A 14,886-nucleotide genomic window follows, 5' to 3' on the forward strand; every position below is an offset into this window, starting at 1 on the left:
GTTTTGATGGGCGGGGCCATGCTCAGTAAATCTTCAATTTTCTATTGATTATTTTCTGTTAGTTAAGTTTAATTAGATCCCACTTGTTTATTTTTGCTTTTATTTCCATTACTCTTGATGGTAGGTCATAGAGGATCTTGCTGTGACTTATATCAAACAGTGCAGAAAACCTGACTCTTGACCAGCAGTATTTTCAGAGGAAGATACTGATCAAAAGGAGAAAATGTAAAAAACCAATAAACAGAAACCTCAACAAAATAGGGTCAGGAGACCAGAAAGTGAAGCTCTCATGTCCTATCACAACAGCAGAGCCCAACAGAGAGAAGAAAAGGTTTGTTTTTTTTCCAGGCAAGAATTCATCCAATGAGAGACTTCAGAACTTGGCCAATGGAAAGCCATGGACTATTGGGTTACTATGGCTTTCCCAATTTCCTTTCCACTCTATAAAAGAGTTCTCTCCGTTTTTTCACGGGTCCTGTACATGGCTTGCCATGGTTTCAGATCCCAAACTGAAATTCTTTGCTGATCCTGAATAAACCCATTTTTTTCTAGAGAAACAACTTGCAGTCTATTTAAGTCAATACAAAGTAGAAAGTAAAGAGAATTGTCTACAACCTGTGGAGACAGAAATAGAAGTATGTTACTTGTGGTTACTTGTTTATTTATAGTTAACCAAGGTTATGGGAATAATGGAACTTAAGATATGATAGAATTATTTTGGAAGGAGAGACAGTGCAACAAGAAAGGCTGGGTGTGGGAATAGAAAAGGAATTAAATCCATACGCATAACAGCAAAAGTAAATGAGTCACATTTAATATTGGTAAACAAAGAAATAGTAATATAAGCATATTATTTAGAGAAATTAGGTAACACCAAAATAAACATAAATCTAGATTAAAAGTGTTGTCTTTCAGTGAGCTGGTGCTTTGATTATAATCTTTCTTTACTATATGTATTTTTCAGGGTGTATATGAATTATTTTGGTAACAATAAAATGTATCTGAAAAAATATGTTTCCCCTTGTGGAAGCTCTAAATTTACTTTCTTATTTCAATGTGTACAAATTATCTTGAGGTCCCTCTTGTATTTAGTTTTATCTTTTTTCAGTTCAGTTCAATTCACTCGCTCAGTTGTGTCCAACTCTTTGTGACCCCATGAACTGCAGTACGCCAGGCCTCCCTGTCCATCACCAACTCCCGGAGTTCACTCAAACTCACATCCATCGAGTCGGTGATGCCATCCAGCCATTTCATCCTCTGTCGTCCCCTTCTCCTCCTGCCCCCAATCCCTCCCAGCATCAGAATCTTTTCCAATGAGTCAGCTCTTCGCATGAGGTGGCCAAAGTACTGGAGTTTCAGCTTCAGCATCAGTCCTTCCAATGAACACCCAGGACTGATCTCCTTTATGATGGACTTATTGGATCTCCTTGAAGTCCAAGGGACTCTCAAGAGTCTTCTCCAACACCACAGTTCAAAAGCATCAATTCTTCAGCGCTCAGCTTTCTTCACAGTCCAACTCTCACATCCATACATGACTACTGGAAAAACCATAGCCTTGACTAGATGGACCTTTGTTGGCAAAGTAACGTCTCTGCTTTTGAATATGCTATCTAGCTTGGTCATAACTTTCCTTCCAAGGAGTAAGCGTCTTTTAATTTCATGGCTGCAGTCACCATCTGCAGTGATTTTTGAGCCCCCCAAAATAAAGTCTGACACTGTTTCCATTGTTTCCCCATCTATTTCCATGAAGTGATGGGACCAGATGCCATGATCTTAGTTTTCTGAATGTTGAGCTTTAAGCCAACTTTTTCCCTCTCCACTTCCACTTTCATCAAGAGGCTTTCCAGTTCCTCTTCACTTTCTGCCATAAGGGTGGTGTCATCTGCATATCTGAGATTATTGATATTTCTCCCAGAAATCTTGATTCCAGCTTGTGCTTCTTCCAGTCCAGCGTTTCTCATGACGTACTCTGCATATAAGTTAAATAAGCAGGGTGACAATATACAGCCTTGACGTACTCCTTTTCCTATTTGGAACCAGTCTGTTGTTCCATGTCCAGTTCTAACTGTTGCTTCCTGACCTGCATATAGGTTTCTGAAGAGGCAGGTCAGGTGGTCTGGTATTCCCATCTCTTTCAGAATTTTCCACATTTTGTTGTGATCCACACAGTCAAAGGCTTTCTCTCTTTAAAATATTCAAAAGTTTTGCAAACATGGGGAAACCATTCTAGTATTTCTCTTACATTATACTCAGATTGATCAGAATTATATTCTCAAGTTATTTGGATTGTTTTCAACTTATAATTATTTTGAACATCAACTAATTTTAAAGTTATTATCTTTAGCAGTATCTGTCCCTGTTGGCTTTTAAAACAGGTTATTTCTCAATGCCATTTTCACTGTAATTCAAAGCTTACTGATTATATGATAAAGAAACATGTTAAATTTGCTTTCTGGTGAGTAACGTATCCATTTGTTAAGATTCTGAGATAAACAATGCTTAAATTTTCATTAACATTTCTTTTGACACCTTGAAAAATTATGTTTTGAGATTTTATGTAAGAATCTCTACAATAATGTCAGAGTTAGCATTTACTTGCAATCAAACTTTTTATGAATTTTAGTTTATAAAAACTGCCTCACTTATTTTTCTATGTAGAATAAGCATTGTAGAAATACTAAAAACATAAATTACTTGCGGATATTGAATACAGGACAGTTTTGTGGTGGTCTGTGTATGAGATAATTTGTATACCACTTCAAATCCTATCAGCCACACCTCTTCTTCCAGCCTGTGGTGCAGTGACCAATTCTTTATGGATTTCAACAGCTCACTTTCAAGTGCAATGCTTTGATTCCTTTCTTCAGGTTGCATCACATATCTTACTTCCTACTCTTACACTTCTGCCATCCTTAACCAATGGGCTACAAAGGCTGATAGATATATGCTTCCCCTTTTCATCCCCAGGGAAAACAATTGTGAGCTGAATTTCATAAGCCTTCAAGTCAAGCATCACTCACCTATACTTTTAACCAATGCAGTAACACAATTTCTTACCAGCTTTATCTCTTTCCCAATATTACTGTATTAGCCTACTCAGGCTGCCATAACAAAATGCCATAGACTGAGTGGTTTAAACAATATACATATATTTTCTCACAGACCTAGAGGCTGCAAGTCCAAGACCAGGGTGCCAGCATGGTTGAGTTCTGAAGACACTCTTCTGGCTTGCAGAAGACCATTTTCTCCCTGTGTCCTTACATGGCAGAGAAAGATAAGAGCACTTCCCCCCTCCTTACAAGCATACAACTGATCAGATTTGGGCCCCACTCTTATTACCTTATTTAATCTTGATTATTTTCTGAGACACTGTCTCCAAACACAGTCACTGGGAGTTAGGGCTTCAAAATATGAATTCTGAAGGGACATAATTCAGTGCATAGCAATCACACTTTTAATGTTCTTCACCCCTGCTCCTTAAGATCAATTAACCTTCAAGGAAGCCTCTGACTTAGGCTATGCTTTCAGGGGAACTGAGGTTACAGTATGTTTTGTTCTATATGTGTGATAACAGAAAAAAAGGATTCATAGAAAGTGCAGTCATGAGGAATTTTTCACAATGCTTAATTAATTCAATAAAAAGGTAATGAGTATCATGCAAGACACCATGCTAAGTGAAAGTTGCTCAGTTGTGTCCGACTCTTTGCGGCCCTATGGGCTACATAGTCCAAGGAATTCTCCAGGCCAGAATACTGGAGTGGGTAGCTGGTCCCTTCTCCAGGGGATCTTCCCAATTCAGGGATTGAACCCAGGTCTCCCACATTGCAGGTGGATTCTTTACCAGCTGAGCCACAGGGAAGCCCATGCTAAGACACCATGCTAAGTGTAGTATTAAATAAGAGACATGATCTTAGTGTTTTTTTTTTTTTTTTTTAATGCAGAAGAGAAATACAACACAGTCAATTATAATTATATAAAGACATTTGCAAAATGTACTATGAAGAGATCTAGGTTGCTAAAAAAGTAAATAAAAGGAGAGCCACACTTTGAGTCTGGATACTCAAAGAAAACTTTAAGAAAACAAGGTTTAAGTTGAGGTCTAAAAGATTAACAAAATTTAGTAAGAAATGGTGTGGACACAGTGGTGGGGGTGGGGGATCGGGGGTGGTGGACTAGAGACAGCAAAAAGCAGGTAGAAAGGCTGAGTCAGGAGCAGACATGCACAGGGAGGTTAGCATAGCTGAAACAGAAGGGTAGTCAGGAAGAGATGAGGGGTGAGACTGTGGCATAGGCAAGGCCCAGACTGTATGAATTGAGCATTGAAGGTCCTAGTAAGTACTCTGAATGCTAAAATGAGAACTGTAGGAAGCCTTTGAAGGATTTTGTGAAAGATTTGTTTATCCCATTGTTACTGTGGTTTTTGTAATGTATGTTGGTTATGCAGCCCTCATTTACAGTACTTAAAATCATTCGTTGAAAAGATCAGATCTAGGCATACATAGATTAATTGTAGCTCAAGCTCTCAAGAAATGACATTAAAGGGAAGTACTCAGGTCACTGAGAGGTCTTGAAAGAAGAGTCAGTGGACATAGCAGGGAACTGTGGTAGGAAAGGTCCTTCATCTGGCATTCACCAAGTGAAGATTAGGAGTCAGATCAGGTGAGCTACTACAGATGCCTAACCCATGCTACTCAAGACATGATTTCTGGGTCCCAGGTTGAGAGCCAAGGACAAATTCTAATATGAAAAACCTTTCCACTCTTAATGAAGATACCCAGACACTGGCCTGGGAACAAAAAAATTAACAATAGAGCTCCAAGTAGCATGTCCATAGTGTGAAGTAATATGACTACATGTTTTTTTAAAAAAAATGTGTATTTAGTTGTGTTTGACTCTTTGTCCCATTGGAATGTAGCCCACCAGGCTCCTCTGTCCACGGGATTTTTCAGGTGAGAATACTGGAGTGGGTTGCCATTTCCTTCTCCAGGGGATCTTCCCAACCCAGGGATCAAACCCGCGTCTCTTATATCTCTTGCATTGCAGGCAGATTATTTACCTGCTGAGCCATCAGGGAAGCCCTAAAAAAAAAAAATAGTAAAAGAAAAAAAAATTTTCCACACTGATCGTGAATCCTCCTCTAAATGGAGGCTTAGAGATTACACTTATGGTAGCTTCCAGAAATTATCCATGGTGTCTACAAATGTCTTGTCTTAAATCTCTTGCTCCAATTTTATAGTTGTGCTAGGATTAGATTAGGTGAAAAAGCAAGACTTGCAGGTATACAAATGTCTTGCTGCTGTCCTGCTCATACATACATGAACTTGCCAACATCTGTCTTTAAGGCAGTTCACTAGTAAGTGGTAGTGTACTTCTATGACTGGAAATTCCTCCAAATGAATCTTTGTTACTTTGCCTCAAAAAAAAAAAAAAAATGGCCTAATACTATAGGAACTTTATGGGAAAAATCTGGGAAAACACTTTTATATTCAGAAAACTTGATAAATTTATTGATGACAAAAGAAAACTAAAGTGCAAAATAAAGAAAATATGCCAAATGTCTTACAGGAGAATACAGTAAGAAAGAACTAGCATTATAGTAACTGTATGCATTAAACATACATCTAACATAAATATACATGCATATATATATATATATAACACAGAATTTTATTTGAAAGAAAGTTGGGAACAAAAACATTAGCTAGCCATTTGATCCCATTTATATTACTAAATCAGAGGACAGGGAAGCTTGGCGTGTTGTAGTTCATGGGGTCGCAAAGCATTGGACATGACTTAGCGATTGAACAACAACAGCAAGATACTAACAAACAGCTCATCCATGGACATTTCAGGTTATTTATATGCACATTTTACAAAAATCACTAAATTAGTCAACTCTTCTGTTAACTTACCCCACTAAAGCAACAAAAGCCAAGCAAACTATTAGTTCTGACTCATTTGAATAATAGGCAAATATGTTTAGGACCTAACTGTTAGTAAAATAAATTCTTTAAAGCTATAACTCATGCCCTTTACTTTACACTGGGGAAAATTAATCATTATTTCAAATGAAAATTTAGTCCTTGTTCAAAAATGAAAGTATTTACTGGTCATTGTTCAAAGATTAAAGTATTAATTAGTACATTTTAAAAGAAGAAGAAATCAGGATAAAACCTTCATCTTACTGGAAGACTCATGTAAGTTGGCTCCTGGGAACCAGGATCATGATACCTAGCTATGAGATTGACCCATCCATCTTCAGTAGCAACCTGGTCAATTCAGGGGCTGAAAATCTCTAAATGCTGGCCTCTGAGGCTGATTATCTGCACCTGGATACAACAGATGGGTATTTTGTTCACAGTACTTTTGGCCACCCTATGGTAGAGTCTCCAAAAGCAGCGAGGACAGGATCCTTTCTTTGACATGCACAGGATGGTTTCTAGGCTGGAAGAGTAGTTAAAGCCAATGGCTATAATAGGAGTCAATCCATATATACAAGAACCCAGGGGCTTTCATTAAAGACATTTGGGGCAATGAGATAAAGGTTGGACTTGCCATCAAACAAGGAACTACAGTTGAGTATTTGGTACCATGGGCTAATCAGATAGACATGGTCTTGGATAAGACAGTTGAATCTGGATTTTGAGGGTAGAAGTTTACTGAAGATATGATACCAAAGTCTGTTGGTTGAGAACACAGTTCCTGTCTTTTGGCAGACAGGTTAATGGTAAAATAGATCATGATACTCTCCATAACTATGCAAAAACGGTGGCTAACATGATTGTGTCTGTCAGTGATATTATAAGGAATGAAGACCCCATATTCGTGATAAACCTATTAAGATATACTTTCTCAAGAAGCTGCTCAGAAAAATTCTCTTCACAGGTGAGATTTCAAGGAGTACAATGAAATTTCTGTTTCTGTTCATGAAATTTCCCTTTTATTGGAAAATGAGAATGTTGACTACCAAGCCATATTGCATGAAGCTGTACTGCTTTCCCAGGCAATTATTCACTCCAATGATTAAAACCTACTGTGCAAAATGTTCTAAGAGATTAGAAACTGGGCTGCACACCTACATTTTCAATGATGGAATTTAAAGATTGTTGTTGTTCAGTCACTAAGTCATGTCCTCCTCTTTGCAACTCCATGGACTGTAGCATACCTTGCTCCTCTGTCCTCCACTATCTCCTGGAGTTTGCTCAAATTCATGTCCATTGAATCAGTGAAGCAATCCAACCATTTCTAACCAAATTTAAAGATTAGAGTACTAAATATGATCCAGTAATTCCACTCCTGGGCATGTATCTGGAGAAAATATAGCCTGGACATGGAAGCATTCCATAAACAGAGGAACGGATCAAGATGTGATACATACATTCAATGGAATATTACTCAATCCTTAAAAAGGATGAAATGATGCCATCTGCAGCAACATGGATAGACCTAGAGATTGTTATACTGAGTAAAGTAAATCACACAGAGAAAGACAAATATCATGATATCACTTATATGTGGAATCTTAAAAAAATGTTAATGAACTTATTTACAAAACAGAAATAGAGTCACAGATGTAGAAAAGAAACTTATGGTTACCAAAGGGGAAGAGAAGAGGGATAAATTAGGAGATTAGGATTGACATACCCACTGCTATACATAAAACAGATAACTTAGTAAGGACTGTGGTGTAGCCCTGGGAACTCTACTCAATACTCTGTAATGATCTACATTGGAAAAGAATCTAGAAAAGAACGGATATATGCATTTGTATAATTGATTCACTTTGCTATACAGCAGAAATTAACACAACATTGTAGATCAACCATACACCAATAAAAATTAATTAAAAAAATAAAGATTAGGACACTTAAATACCCTGTTTTTCCTGGGAGGCTTCATTTTTATAAAGAGTAAAAATATAGCTGTCTTAAGATTATAAACAGAAACATATCTTAATGCCTAAAGAAGGCATGTTAGCTATTATGAAGAAAATTATTTTTCTGCATTTATGGAAAGAATTTTCTGTTTTTTCCCATCTGTTAGCCAAAAGCAATGAAGTCCTTATGTTTCTCCTGTTTCATCACTTGTGATTTGATAAAATGAGCAAAATAAAACTAATGAAAACTATAAGCTTGAATCTGGCAGGGATGGCATGCCATATTCCTTTTGCATCTAAAACATCTACTCTTTTCCCTTCTTACTGTGTAGTCAAATACACAAAAACTATTTTAAAAACGTGTGAAGCCCAGGGGTTTTCAGGTGATCTGCTCTAAAATATAAGCACAACTTTATCTGGGTGTTTTCTTTGCTAGCTTTGCTGAAGGAGCAGATTATTCAGTGACTTTTGTCACCTTCTTAATGCTACCTACCATAAAATATTAAATAATCCTGTTGCCTTAGTTCTGAGTACAAAGAAAAGTAATATTGAACTAAATCTTGACTCTGTCCTTTAGGTCTATTTGACCTCTGAAAATCACACAACATCTTTGAGCTTTTATTAACTATTATATATCAAGTGTATTTTAACAATTGTGCAGGATCATGTTGAGCCTTAAAAGAAGTACCATAACACAAGTAAAACTTTCAGTACTATTCCTAAGAATTTAGCAGATGCTTAATACAAAGTAGCTATCATTTTATAAGTTTATGTCATGAGTTATAAAGTACTTTGGTATAATTGAATTAAATTTGTAAATCATTCTTATGACTGCTAGGACAGGTACTTTTGTCCCCATTTAAAAATAAGAAACTAAATCTCACCAGCAGTCTAGTACCATGGAAAGGCTCTAGTAGGGCATAGGATTTTTGGTCTGTACTCTTTTAAAAATGGAACCCATAGGCAACACATCCCAGCAAAATAAAGACCGTGTGACAAGCCCACAGCTAATGTCATACTTAATGGCAAAAAAATTGAAAGCATTTCTTCCAAGATCAGGAATAAGACAAGAATGCCCACTCTTGCCACCTACATTCAAGGTAGTATCAGAAGTCTTAGCCACAGCAACCAGACAGAAAATGAAATAAAAGGAATCCAAACTGGAAAGGTAGTAATTAAACTGTCACTGTTTGCAGATGACATGATATTATACATAGAAAACTCTACAGACACCACACACACACACATACACACACACACAAACTAGAACTAATCAATGAATTGATCAAATTGCAGGATATAAAATTAATGTACAGAAATCTCTTACATTTCTGTATACTAACAATGAGAACCATCAGAAAGAGAAATTTAAAAAAATAATCCCATTTACAATTACATCAGAAAAAAGAAAATACCTGGGAATAAATCTAACTAAGGAGGTAAAAGACCTGCATTCAGAAAAAAACTATTAAGACACTGAATAAAGAAACCAAACTCAATACAAAAAAAGATGAAAATACATACCATGTTCAGGGACTGGATGAATTAATATTGTTAAAATGATTAAACTACCTAAGGTAATCTACAGATTTAATGCAATCTCTATCAAAATACCAATGACATTTTTCACAGAACTAGAAAAAATAATTCTAAAATTTGTATGAAAACAAAAAGACCCTGAACAGCTAAAACAGTTTTAAGAAAGAACAAAATTGGAGGTTCACACCTTCTGATTTCAAACTATACTACAATGGTACAGTAATCAAAATGGTATCAAAAACAGAAACATAGTTCAATAGAATAAAGTGGAGAGCCCAAAAATGAACTCATATGGGCATTAATCTATGATGAAAAAGGCAAGAATATACAATAGAACAGGTAGCCTCTTCAGTATTGGTGTTGAGAAGGCTAAACAGCTACATACAAAAGAATCAAACTGGACTATTTTCTAACACTATGTAAAAAAATAAACTCAAAATGGAATAAAGACATGTAAAACTTTAAAGAATAAACATTCTAGAAGAAAACATAGGTGGCAGCCTCTTAGATAATGGTCTTATCAAATAAACAAATGGGACCATATCAAACCAAAAAAAACCCCAAAAAACAACAATTGTGCACAGCAAAGGAGCTATCACCCAAATGAAAAGTCCGCTTACTGAATGGAAATAGGCATTTACAAATGATATATCCAAAAGGGGTTAATATCCAAAATATACAAAGAACTCATACAACTCAACGTCAAATAAACAACCCAACTAAAAAATGGGCAAAGAGTATGAAGAGACATTTTTCCAAAGAAGATATAGTGATGACCAATAGGCACATGAAAAGATGCTCAATATCACCAATCATCAGAGGAAAGCAAATAAAAACCACAGTGAGATACTACCTCACATCTGTCAGAATGACTCTTCTCAAAATCACAACAAATAATAAGCATCAGCGAGAATGAAGAGAAAGGGAATCCTCATGCTCTGTTGACCAGGATGTGAACTGGTACAGTCACTATGAAAACAATATAGAGATTCCTCAAAAAACTAAAAATAGAACTGACCTAAACTTGAAATCAATGGAATAAGGTAATTAATGGGTTGAAAGAAAACCCTTGGCAACCCAGAACTCTATAACTAGTCATATATTCATCACAAATAAAGGTGAAATAGTGAAGGTGATCAAAAGGTACAAACTTCTAGTTAGAAGATGAATTCTGGGAATGTAATATACAGCATGGGGATATTGTTAACAATGCTGTATTGCATATTTGAAAGTTGCTAAGGGGACAGATATTAAAATTTCTCACAAAAAAAATATTCACTATGTGTGGTGATGGATGTTATTATTAAATTTACTGTGATGATGATTTTACAATATAATATATATCATTAAATCATTATGGTATATACCCCCCAAAATGGAGCCCATGTACGGTGAGGTGGGCAAAGGAAGCTTTTTTACTTAACATCGTCTTATTTCTAGTTTAATTTTATTCTATAAAGGAACGAAATGGCTAGGAATATTCTAGAACTATGAATATTGTCCCTAATGATATATATTTTATTATTCCAGAGTAGATTAGGAGATAACAGGGTACATATTTAATCCATAAACCATAGTATTTATAACTATGTTCTAAATTATAATTAGAAAACAAATATGTATCAACCATCTTATTCTTACACTCTTAATGTAACAAATATTGCCCCCCAAAATGTTAACAACAGGTATCTACTATATTTTTCTGCCTAAATTCTCATTTTTTTAATAAAGGTAAAAATAAATCTTTTCAAGGTCAGTTCTGGGGCCTCCAACCTTGTGAAGAAGAGATATTTTTTATATTCTTGATGATTTTAAATCTCTGGGGATGGTTTTTGAGAATAAAGTATACCGAAGGCAGTGAGGGGAAGGACAAAATTCTACCTACCTTCACTTCCCAATGGGGAATCCCAGCTAACTAAGTTTGTGTGAGTGAGGAAGCAGCAAGCACCTTGGAAAGCCACTCGACCTGCCAGCTAAAAAACATCAAGGTCCTCCTGACAGATGGTGTCCAATCCTTTGGTCAGGGATCTCGAACTCAGAGCCATGTGAACATGTGCCTGGTTTTGAAACTGGTGTATGCTCCCTAAAGACATCTTATTAGAACCAGTTCAATTCAGTTCAGTTCACTCACTCAGTCATGTCTAACTCTTTGTGACCCCATCAGCAGCACACCAGGCCTCCCTGTCCATCACGAACTCCTGGAGTCCACCCAAACCCATGTCCATTGAGTCAGTGATGCCATCCAACCATCTCATCTTCTGTCATCCCCTTCTCCTCCTGCCCTCAATCTTTCCCAGCATCAAGGTCTTTTCCAATGAGTCAACTCTTCGCGTGAGGTGGCCGAAGTATTGGAGTTTCAGCTTCAACATCAGTCCTTCCAATGAACACCCAGGACTGATCTCCTTTAGGATGGACTGGTTGGATCTCCTTGCAGTCCAAAGGACTCTCAAGAGTCTTCTCCAACACCACAGTTCAAAAGCATCAATTCTTCGGCTCACAGAAAGTATTTAAACTGCTACAGAGATAAAAATAATTATTTTAAATATCTGCATAGGTATATGTATATATAGGCTTCCCTGGAAGCTCAGACTGTAAAGAATCCGTCTGCACGGAGGAAACCCAGGTTGGATCCCTGGGTCAGGAAGATCCCTTGGAGAAGGGTATGGCAACCAACTCCTGTATTCTTGCCTGGAGAATTCCATGGACAGAGGAGCCTAGTGGGCTGTAGCCATAGAGTCGAGAAGAGTTGGACATGACTGAGTGACTGAACAGCAGCAGCTCCTTTAAGTTATTCCCCCCAAAACACCATGCAGCCCAGCCTTCATATCATGACAACTACACCACTATCACCTCCCTTGTCCAACTTCCAGATTCCTATTTCCTCACAGCCTCATGTAAATCTGGCCACCAGGCTGGTATCACTTCATTCACTTTGCTTGCTGTGTGCACCACTCTCTTTGGGCCACGGTCTCTTGTTTTTCAATGTGCTGGTACTGTGTTAGTGAGGACAATGGCTTAAAGTGTTACTCTATTCCTGGGAGTGCATTTACATTACTAGAGTGACTTTCTGAAAGTGTTGCAGGGGGAAAGTGAATTCTGACTCCTTGTTGAAAACTGATTCTTTGACTTGCTTTTATCATTATAATCATACTCCAAGGCTGTGCCTGGAGGACCCTGTCTCTCTGCTTGACTGTAAACTAAAGTGCCTTTGTTCAGTTCATGGAGAGATAGTTTGTCTTGCACACCTGTGAATAGAAGAGATTAACACACCTTTTCTGGGCTTTCCCTGTGGCTCAACTGGTAAAGAATCCACCTGTAATGCAGGAAATCTGGGTTCAATCCTGGGTTGGGAAGATTCCCTGGAGAAGGGAAAGGCTACCCACTCCAGTGCTCTGGCCTGGAGAATTCCATGGGGTTGCAAAGAGTCGGACACAACTGAGTGACTTTTACTTTCACTTTGCTGAAGGCTCACCATTCCTTTGGAGATATTTTGTAAGACTGAAGACCCTTCCACTTTACTTCCCCACTGCATCTCCCTCTCTATTCTGCTATTTGACTTTAGTTCCTCATCGCTTCTTTTCCTCTAATCTATAAAAGAACCTGGCATCCAGGTCCCAAGAAGATGGTTATTTTGAGGTGCTAGCCTGCCATTTTCTCGGTCTACTGGCTCCCCAATTAAAGTCTATTCCTTGCCTCAACACCTCCTCTCTCGGATTCAGTGGCCTATTGTACAGCGAGCAGAGTGAATGTGGACTTGGTAACAAAAGTATTAAGAAATTTGGGATACAAATGTCAAGCTCATAGGGGAGATATTTTTGGGAGGGAGTCAGCTCTATAAGTGAATGTTAGTCACCTATGCCTCCTTGCAGGACTTTTTCTGCTTAATAACATTCCTCTTCCAGAAATCAAATCCAAGGAGAAAAGGTATATTTTTTAACCTAAAAGATTTATACATCACAGATACCAAGTAAATCATCATTGATCTTTCCTGAGTCCACACCTCTAATATTTGAAATCTCTGCAGATACTTCTCAGAGGCTTCACATTTATATAGGAAATTTGATAAAGATCTCTGTACCAACCCTTGAGGGCTTAAAGAGAGCTTTGGCTTAGATTTTACGTTTTTAAAATGTCAAAAGCAGATATTCTAAATAAATAAGATAAAATGAGAGAAAAAAAAATCCCACTTTCTTTTTTTTCACCTATATTGATGAACTTAGTCCAAATAATTTTTTATCCAAACCTACAAAAAAGAAAACAAAAAAGAACTAGAGAAAGCAATGTGAGGAGACAGAATATGAGTTTAGAATGATACCTTCTGTTAAGTACATATTATTAAGTACTAAAATAAAATTTAGTGCCTCTGTGCTTAAGATGGAAATATTAATGAAAAAAAAATTCTTTAGGTACATAAGAGAGCGTGGTGTCTATGACACTAGACTTTGGATTCTTCAGCCAGAGTTCCTATATCATTCAAATCCAAGCACTTAACTGCATGACCTTAGACAAATTACTTAATCTCTCTATGTTTTAGTTTTCTTAAAGTTGGAATAGTGATATCAATCTACTTCATAGAGTTATTATGAGGGTAAAATGAGTTAATATAGGTAAAAGCATCTAGAACAGGGTCTGGCATAAGGAAATACTAATTAGGTGTTAGATATCATCATTGTGGTGGTGGTTATTACAATTGCTCTACCACCAGCTCATAGATTAGAAAGTTCAATAATCCAAAGGCAAAAGAACGGGCAGTATTGGCACTTTTCCTACATTTTTTTAAAAACGCCACAGCATAAAATACCATCATTGTGTTGGACTGTTTAGTTTAAAACATATTCTTCACCAAACACAACCCCTACTATCCTTTACTACCCAAAGAAAAGTATGTGCTCTAAACCACCATAACTATATATATATATAAATGGCTATGGAATGATTAGATAAACATTATAATTAAATGCCTTCATCCAGAAATCTCTGCTTTCGTTACAAGGCTAATGAAGGTGATCAGTCTTCCTTACACAAGAAGGGCCTACGGGTGCCTTCTAGAAAACATAATTTTCTAGAAGAAAATTAAGAACTCCCTTCAACATTATTACCAGTTTTAGTCCCTGAGTTGCAGATGCTGTGCTTTGCCTTTGTAAATTATTAGTACCATCCTGTGTCCACTGAACAGTAATGTTTGTGGTTCTTTCTTTTTTTTAAAGTCTCTTTATTTATTAAATCGCCTTAAGAGTGCTGTATAAGTTAGGTATTAATACAAAAATCAGAGAATTATGATGTATCTGTAGAAGTCAAACCTATTTGTATGCCTATTCATTTTTCTTTTTCAAAAAGTATTATAAATTTCAAAAAAACTAAAGCCATATTATAGAATATTTATAAAATAAAAAATGAAAAAGAAATCTCTCAGAACCCACCAGTAACTAATTTTTTGGTATATTTCTTAAGTAATCCTTCTTATTTATATT

General features: G+C 36.7%; 1 protein-coding gene and 1 pseudogene across 8 annotated transcripts in view; one reads left to right on the forward strand and one right to left on the reverse strand.

The window, feature by feature from the left end:
• The window catches only part of SLC4A10 (solute carrier family 4 member 10), a 343,489-nt gene that overhangs the window by 75,150 nt on the left and 253,453 nt on the right, over window positions 1-14,886 (reverse strand). The gene's annotated exons all lie outside the window — the stretch shown is intronic.
• On the forward strand, window positions 6,225-6,989 carry LOC133235265 (ribulose-phosphate 3-epimerase-like; annotated as a pseudogene).

The sequence above is a fragment of the Bos javanicus genome, chromosome 2 (assembly GCF_032452875.1).
Source record: "Bos javanicus breed banteng chromosome 2, ARS-OSU_banteng_1.0, whole genome shotgun sequence".
NCBI lineage: Eukaryota > Metazoa > Chordata > Mammalia > Artiodactyla > Bovidae > Bos > Bos javanicus.